Below are 8223 nucleotides of genomic sequence, written 5' to 3'. Positions count from 1 at the left end.
GTGCTTGGGTGCCAGCTGAGATAAGGGGCTGGTGGCGGTGGGAGAGGATAGTGGGACTGATGCTCTCAAAGTGCCTAGTTCTCCTTTGGCCCCCTGTCCTCCTCTGGTGTCACCGGCCGCCTCTGCGAGTCCCTCCCAAACTTCCCAGTTCCACTCCTTGAACCGCCTTGTCTCGTCCTGAGCCCATAACCTGCAAGGACAGGCGGATCTGTCACACTGGTCCTCTAGAGTGCCCAGCGCTCCCCTTGGGCTTGAGCTCCTGTAGCCGCACCTGTGTTGCTGTGCCTGCCCCTGGCCAGCCACCCCCAGGCTGTTTCCAGTCCGTCCCAACGGCTGCCCCTCACCTTGCTTAAACATCTTCCAGGACCCTTTCTCTTCTCACAACGAAGCCTTGCTCCCAGAACCAGCGGCTTTCAGGGCTCTGAGTGCAGTCCATCACAGCCCTCCAAAGTGGACAGGAAGGGCCTCCCCAAAGTGGGCTCCCCATCGCCCTCCAAACACATCCTGCCTGTTAGGACGACACGGAGCTGTGATGAGAGGCGAGACGCCGAGGCTCTGGAGGGGGTGCAGTGGTGTCTCATGCAGACTCCCCAACTGCCCGCCTAAGTCCGGGTTGCTGTGTGTACTGCCACAGCAGTGGCTGGGGCACAAGGTGGGGCCTGCCCCCTGACCTGGCTCTCTTTGCACCCACTGGGGCAGGTGCCTTTTTCTGCTGGCTCTGAGGGGCTTCTGCTCACCTGCTTTTCCAAAGTGACCAGTGGCCCACTCAGGCCACCCCTGCTGCCATGCCATGTGACCCAGCCAGGCTACCTGGAAGAACAGTTCGGTCACCTGCTCATGAGCAGGGTCACTGCCCGTGGACCCCTCCCCTCCCCACCTGCCCCGAGTTTTGTTCCACACCATTTCTGGGAGGCAGGTGGTGTTGCCTCGGACCTCCTGTGCCTGCTCAGGCAGAGATGGGGCCCCAGGGTCTCCCCCTTTCCTGTGGGCTCCCTTGGCTTGCTCCCTCCTCCAGCCAGGTGCCTGCAGCTGGCCCTCAGTGTCAGGGCTGCCTCTGGGGGGACAGGACCCGGGGCACTGGGCCACCGTTCTCCTTTGGCAGACAAGCACGTCTAGCTTATGGAATGTATGACAGCGTCTGTTTTTATTGTTTAACTTAGGAAACTATATACTTGTACTTTCATTTAGCAAACATTTACTAACTTAACAGCAGGAAGCACTTCCTAATTGTGGGGCTCAGGGAAGTGACTGAATTCCCCGAGTCTCAGTTTCTTCCCTGACATGGAGATGATGGTTACTTGCCGCAGCGTGGTCCTGCACCTCCCACACGATCATGGATTTGAAAGGGCTTCACCCAACACCAGCACGGAGAAGACAGGTGTCCGACCTCGCCGCTGGGCCTCCCCTGCCACGTCCCGGAGCCCTGGGAAGGCGCCCCCCATCCTGCGGGCACTGGCGGGAGGGATGCTCCGGGACAGTGCTGCCCGGGCTCTGCATACTCCCCACACTCTGCGCCTCGTTTTCCTTCCAGGCCACGCCTCGCACAGATTTGCGTGGAGAATCACGTTAGGTCTTCTATGAAGAGCACTTAGAACAGTGTCTGGCATGTGGCTTGTTCAATAAATAGCATCTGTTATTTTCATCATTACTCTATAACCAGTGAGAGAGAAGTGAGCTGAAATCCCACCTTGCTCAAGAGCCAGTAGCATTTGCAATGACTCGTGCTGGCCCTTCACTTGTGTGGGGTTGGAGGAAATCCTCCTGGTCAGGGGAGCCCTTCGACTGAACGGGGGTGAGGCCCCAGTGGCGTGAGAAGGTGCCCCGGTCTGGGCCTGTGAGGGGGTCAGCAGCCTCTGCTGCCGTCTCGGTGGGTGGGCTCCACGTCGGGGTCCTGACCAAGGCTCCGGTTTCTCTACGTTTCCATCCCACTGCTGCTGGGTCTTCAGGATACAGACTGTGCTAATCGAGACCTAGAAATGACTTTCCTGAACTACGACTCTTTCCTTCGAGTGCTGAGGATGCAACATGCTTTCGTGATTCACGGCCAGCATTCTGAGTCAGACACAGTTCAAATCTCGTCTTTCACTAAACTGTGCGGCTTTGTGCAAATTGCCCCCCCCACTGTTCCTTGGTTTCCTTGTCAGGAGAAGTGGGGCATTTATAGCACCCACCTTGCACGGTGGTTTTAGGGCCTACATGTGACAATGTGTGAGACTTTAGTGTGGTCCCTGGAAGGTAGTAAGTGCTCCTATTTATAAGTGCAACAAGCATAGCCTTAACTTTTTATAATAAAAAATTTCAAAATTATGGAAAGATTGAAAATATAACACAATAAACATCCATACCCTCTGCGCCGAGATCCAAAACTTACAAATATTTGACGTAGTTGCTCTCCATCAATCTATTAGTATACTATTACTATTGCTATACTAATTACTATACTAATACTGTTAGCATAATATATTAATACTATAGTATTAGCACACTATAGTAGCACACTATAGTATTACTATACTATTCTATTACTATACTAATACCATTACTATTACTACTTATACATAAAATTTTTGCCAGTGTGTGAAAGGAAGTTGCCTAGTTGATGACGCTCCACCCCTGAAGACTTACACCGCTCCTGGTAACGGGGACTTTCTCCCCCATGGCCACACTGCTCCTATCACACGTAAGAAAAATCAACTTCATGAAACCACCCAACGTCCTGTCTCTTTCAGATTTTCCCATTGTCCCAAGAAGAACAGTTGCATGGTGCCCCAGGACCACTCCGAGGATTACTTACTGACTGAGTTCAAAGGGCAGGGAGGGAGCTTTATTACCGAGAGATCTGGCCACATTAACGTAAACATTATGCCACTAGGTGTGGTCTGCTTACCTGCCATCACCAGGGTTTCTACCCACAGTCTAATCAAGCCTCTAGACTTCTGCTGCTCAGTGTGGCAGTCGCCAGCCAGCCCCGCGTGGTTCCTGGGTCCTTGAGGTGCAGCGGGTCCCAGGTGCCGTGGGCTCTCAGCAGAAGACACGTCCCAAGTTTTGAAGACTTAGTACTGAGGAAACAATGTGAAAGGTTTCATGAATAACTTTGCAAATATCGATTGTGTTGCAATGAGAAGATTTCCCATAGGAGTTACATAAATTATGTTCAAATTAACTTGACCTGTTTTTAAGATTTTAAGACTGTGGCTCCTGAGCGATAAAGAGCAGAAATGGGGCCACACACCGGGTGTCAGTGGGCGGCGCTGCCCTGGGCCCAGCGCTCCGGGAGCGAGGGAGCAAGGGAGCAAGGGGCGGGGGGAGGGGCCTTGCAGGGAAGTCGCCTGGTAAAACTGGAAGCTCGGGGCATTCTAAAACTCTCCCCAGACCTGTCAGGAGAGAAAGTAAAAGGCACAGGGATCTTTCTAGATTAAGTGCCTGCAGAGATAAAGCAAGCAGTACTTGAATCTGGATGGGACCCTTAACGAAAGTAACCAAACACATCCCTGTGCTATCTCCAAATACAAATGTCATAAGAGACCCTCTTGGAAGTGGTTATCGCCACGGTGAAGTGAGAAGTGGGTGGCGAAGGGCAGCTGTGCACCTGATGAGGACCATTGGGTGGCTAAGAAGATGATATTAGATGTGGCTCTCAGGGAGGTTTCCATGGAAATGGAATGCTGACATTTTAAGGTGTCACTAGGTGATCAGACGAGATCCCTCCTGTTCACTTGGGATGGAGAGGCAGGAGGAGGAGGACATTTCTGTTGAGAGATCACATGACATGGAGATGGGGTTTGGTCTGTTTTTCTTTTTCCTTTTCTTCACCCTCACCTGAGGACGTTTTCATTTGCTTTTTCTAGAGATGAGAGAGGGAGGGGGAGAGAGAAGCATCAATGCTGGGACCAGGGACCATTTGTGTTGGGATAGGAGTGGGGGGTCCGCGCACACACACACTCTCACTAGGGATGAGCCCGCAACCTAGGCATGTGCCCTGACCGGGAATTGAACCTGCAACCCTTTGGTATCGGAACGATGCTCCAACCAGTAAGCCACACTGGCTCGGATGGGTTTGGTCGCTTCTCTTTGTGAGCCCTGATCTCGAAAGAATCAGAAGTGGGGTTTATGACAGAACCAGTGCTAATAAAATACGTGATGAAACTTAAGAAAAGCCTTGACCTCCTTAGCCATTGTTCTCTTTGAAGGCCTTTGCCCTTGGGACACTAGACTCAGGGGATAGCCCTGATGTGGGGCAACAAAGGATATCACACCACAGAAGAAGAAGACTTTCTGGGTCTCTGCAGTGGACCCAGTTCTGCTGGGATCAGACTCGGGGCGGCTGCCGGAGGTGGATGACACCCGGACGTTCGTCTGAAGGCCGCGCAGGTGCTTCTTTGTATTGGTTACCCCTTCGGAACGGCTCACTTCCTCCGAGCTCTGAAATTACCCGTGCTCTCTTTTGTTTGAGAAACATCTGAAAACCAACTGGTAGGGATGGATTTTATGCCAGCTCTGGGCTCTTCTCCATCCAAATTACACATTTATTGAGAATAGCTATGTCTATAATTTGCTCAGAACATGAAAAGATTACTTAAGAAAATTGAAAGGCAGGGCAGTACATACCTTTGATTATATTTACAATGTATTTCTGATTTGGGCTTTCTGTAAAGTTTCGTTATTATATTTCCATTCTAGTACCTTGGCAAAGGATCGCTTCCTTTTTTTTCTCTCCGATAGACAAATCTCAAATCAGAGATGTTAAACTGAAAATACAGGAAGCGTCTTATTTTTCGGTGCTGGGGAAAGGCATTTAGAGTTCCTGTGTGTATTTGCCCTAACACTTTCTGTGGTTCGTGGCGACTTCCGTAGCACCACCTGTCACCCACGGATAGTCTGTGGACATGTTCTGCCGTCACATCGTATGTTAAAGCCACAAGGCCGCCAAGCTTCTGTCGTTTAGACATGTGCCAGAAATGCCGAGGGGCACCAGCTGGCTACCTGCAGCGGCAGGGCTCACGGCAGGCAGGCCTCTGACACAGGGTCCTCCCCCTGTTCCGCCGACAACATTCCCTTAGCAGTTTCAGAAACTCCACTGTGTCCACGGGCCCAGTCTCAGACTAACTCACAATGTCACGACCACCAGACTTGACGGGGGGTTACAAGGGACAAGAACTGTGGACAGTGACCACCACGTTTAATGTATCGATAAAGGCACCAAGCTCCACCCAGTTTCAGGGGCCTCGGGAAGCTGGCTCGTCATCTCCGGTGAGAACAAGACTCGTGTTAAGGGAGCTGCGTGGCCCTAAAGGGTATTTCACAGAGTCTGTCCACACGGTTCCCCCACACTTGAAATGCCGACAAACGCCATTTAACACTGCGGCTTTCCAGGCCACGCCTTCACTCTTTAACTCCAGAGTGCTCCGGTGCCTCTCTCCTCCTCCTCCGCCTGCTGAGACACATCGCCTGCTAAAGTTCAAGGTCTACCAAGCCACGCTCACCGACCCAGATGTCTAACTGCAGCTCTGCACCTTGGTCTTCACTCAGTATCTTGTAGGAATGAAAGACAATGAGAGAGAGAGATGCAATTTGCAAATTGCAAAAAATGGTTCACAAACTTCAATATTCTCACTCTAGTTGGTACCAGACTAGCTAGAAAACACCCCATGAATGATGCCAAGACCGCTGGGATCAGCTCTGCGCTCTGCCCCTAGTATCTGTCGTCCACGCCACTTACAGAGTTTTTTTATGGTTTGTGGCCACTGACCACGAAGGCTGCATTTACTAGCTTCCCTCCTAGTGGGGCAAACTGGACCCGTGTGCTCACCTTCTTGCCTGTTCCCTTAAAAGAAAAGGAGATAGGCTCCTCCTGCAGACTAGGCTGCAGCCACCGTGGGCCATGCAGACAAGGCAAATATCCTGGAGACAGTCAATGGCTGGGGGGAAAAGCCTGGGTCCTCTGCCCAGAGTGCTGCACCTGCTAAGACAGGCCTATCAGGGTTCGCCAGCACCTCCAGCTCCCGCTTTCCCGGGCAGTCAGGCAGAGCCCTGGTCAGCTGGGACACAGGATTCCTTCCGGGCCACGATATGCACAACCTTCCAGTGTCTGTTCCTCCCCTTTGGGGCAGGTGATGGTGGAGATGCAGGTATAGGGAGCAGCACCACCTGAGGCTTCATGTGCAGTGAACTGAAGTCTCAAGGGCACACCTGGATCCTTCTGGAATAAGAGAGGGGGATATTCTCTTACTGGGAATGGGCACGTCCGGGGCTGTGCCTCACTGTCCATGTAAGTAGCAAATGGTCCAAATAAAAAAAAAAAAGGCTTTTGTTGCTTTATCAATGGAATCAGCCAGGCCTCGGGCCTCGCCTGGGCCTTGTGCTCCACAAAAAGATGGATTTGTCTGGATCCTGTGCCCACTGCTTGAAAGAAGCTTGCCCAGAGAGCAGGCAGACCCCAGCCACTCCAGGAAGGAGCAGAGGAAGAACCGAAACCTGTTGAATCCTGAAGCTGCTGAGATTCCAGCGTTGTTTCTCCGGCAGCACAGCTTAACCCCACCTGAATACGCACGCTGACCCTCACAGAGCCAGCTCTGGGAGCCAGGCCAGATGTGTGTGTGTGAGCGAAACGCAGCTCCGTCCCGTTCAGGCCTCGGCTACTTCTGCTTTTTATCGCAGCCAACTGGCCTTCTATCCCCGCGAACATCCACGAGCCCTGACATCTCTGTTGAGAACTGTGTGAGGGTAAGTGGTCCGGACGTGTTCATTAACCGAACAGAGCCGGGGGGGCCGGCCACCATCTCCGTTCCATACAGAGTGTGTCGTTCCGGGGGCCAGGAGCCTCCTGCTTGACACATTCACAGATTCGCTGTCCTGCCCGAGTCAGGCTGGACTGGCAGGGGCAAGTTCTTCAGCACGTGCGTGAGTGAGTGATTGGGTGGTCTGTCCACGTCTGCCTTGCTTCATCCATAAATCCACCCATCCGTGCACGCATCCACCCATATATCCATTTACCATCTCTCATTGACCCATCCACCCACTCACCCATCCATCCACCCACCCACTCACCCATCCACCCACCCACCCACCCACTCACCCATCCATCCACCCACCCATCCACCCACCCACCCATCCACCCATCCCTACACCTACCTACTCAACCAAACAGAAAAATGTCTCTGCCCTCATGCTGTCTACTTTCTTACTAGTAAGGCAATTTGAGAAATTGGCAGTCATAATCTCTGGTCCCCTATTTTCCAGATCCCATTCAGTTAACATCATTTTTTTCATGTAAAAATACAAAAGTATTAAAATTGTATAAAAATATAAAAAACTCATAAAATATGAAAGTTATATTTAAAATATAAATATAGTGTTTGTATATTTATAAATATGCATAAATATAAAAATATGTATTGACAATTTATAAAAATATAAAAGTGACGTAAAAATTAGTCTTCCATTTTTGTGGTTGCAGGCATGTCTGTATACCATTTCCTGCCGCTGTGCCCCGTGCCTTGATCTTAACTTAGGAGCCCCAAATGTCCTCATTGTCACCTATAGAGGCATTATTTCTACAAATAGCTATGGTCTTTTAGTATATCTTATTATTAGCTTTATTTGTTTACTCTTACCCAGAAGGTAAATTTATTACCCAGTTTTGGGGACTATTAACCTCTGCATCTAAGTGATATTCATTCATTCTCTCAAAAGAATGCATTCATTCATTTTTTAAAAAGATTTTATTTATTTCTAGAGAGAGGGGAAGGGAGGGAGAAAGAGAGGGAGAGAAACAGCATTGTGTGGTAGCCTCTCATGTGCCCCCGACTGGGGACCTGGCCCTCAACCTAGGCATGTGCTCTGACTGGGAATCGAACCAGTGACCCTTCATTCACTCTTTTAACAAATACTTGTTGAACAGCAGTGACGTGCCATATGCTTCCGGGTGCTCAGGGTACCACAGTGAAGGACAGAGAGACAAGTCTGCCTCGTGGAGCTTACGCTCCAGCAAGGCCACGGGCCATAGGTACCCTCCAGCCATGGTTTCAAAGGCATATGTGAGTGAGGCTGTAAGAAAAAGGAAAAGTGATAGTGACCAAATTATTTTAATTCTTTTGATACTGAAATTGAGCAGTTCATTTAAAATCAGCATTCTAACTTAAATGTCAGTATAGAATTTCTTTACCCTATGTCACAGCAGTAAAGCATTTAAAAATTTTTTATATTGATTTTGGAGAGAGAGGA

The sequence above is a fragment of the Phyllostomus discolor genome, chromosome 15 (genome assembly GCF_004126475.2).
Source record: "Phyllostomus discolor isolate MPI-MPIP mPhyDis1 chromosome 15, mPhyDis1.pri.v3, whole genome shotgun sequence".
NCBI classification, from domain to species: Eukaryota; Metazoa; Chordata; class Mammalia; order Chiroptera; family Phyllostomidae; genus Phyllostomus; species Phyllostomus discolor.
The sequence above is the reverse complement of the archived record's forward strand: the minus strand, read 5'-3'. Positions refer to the sequence as shown.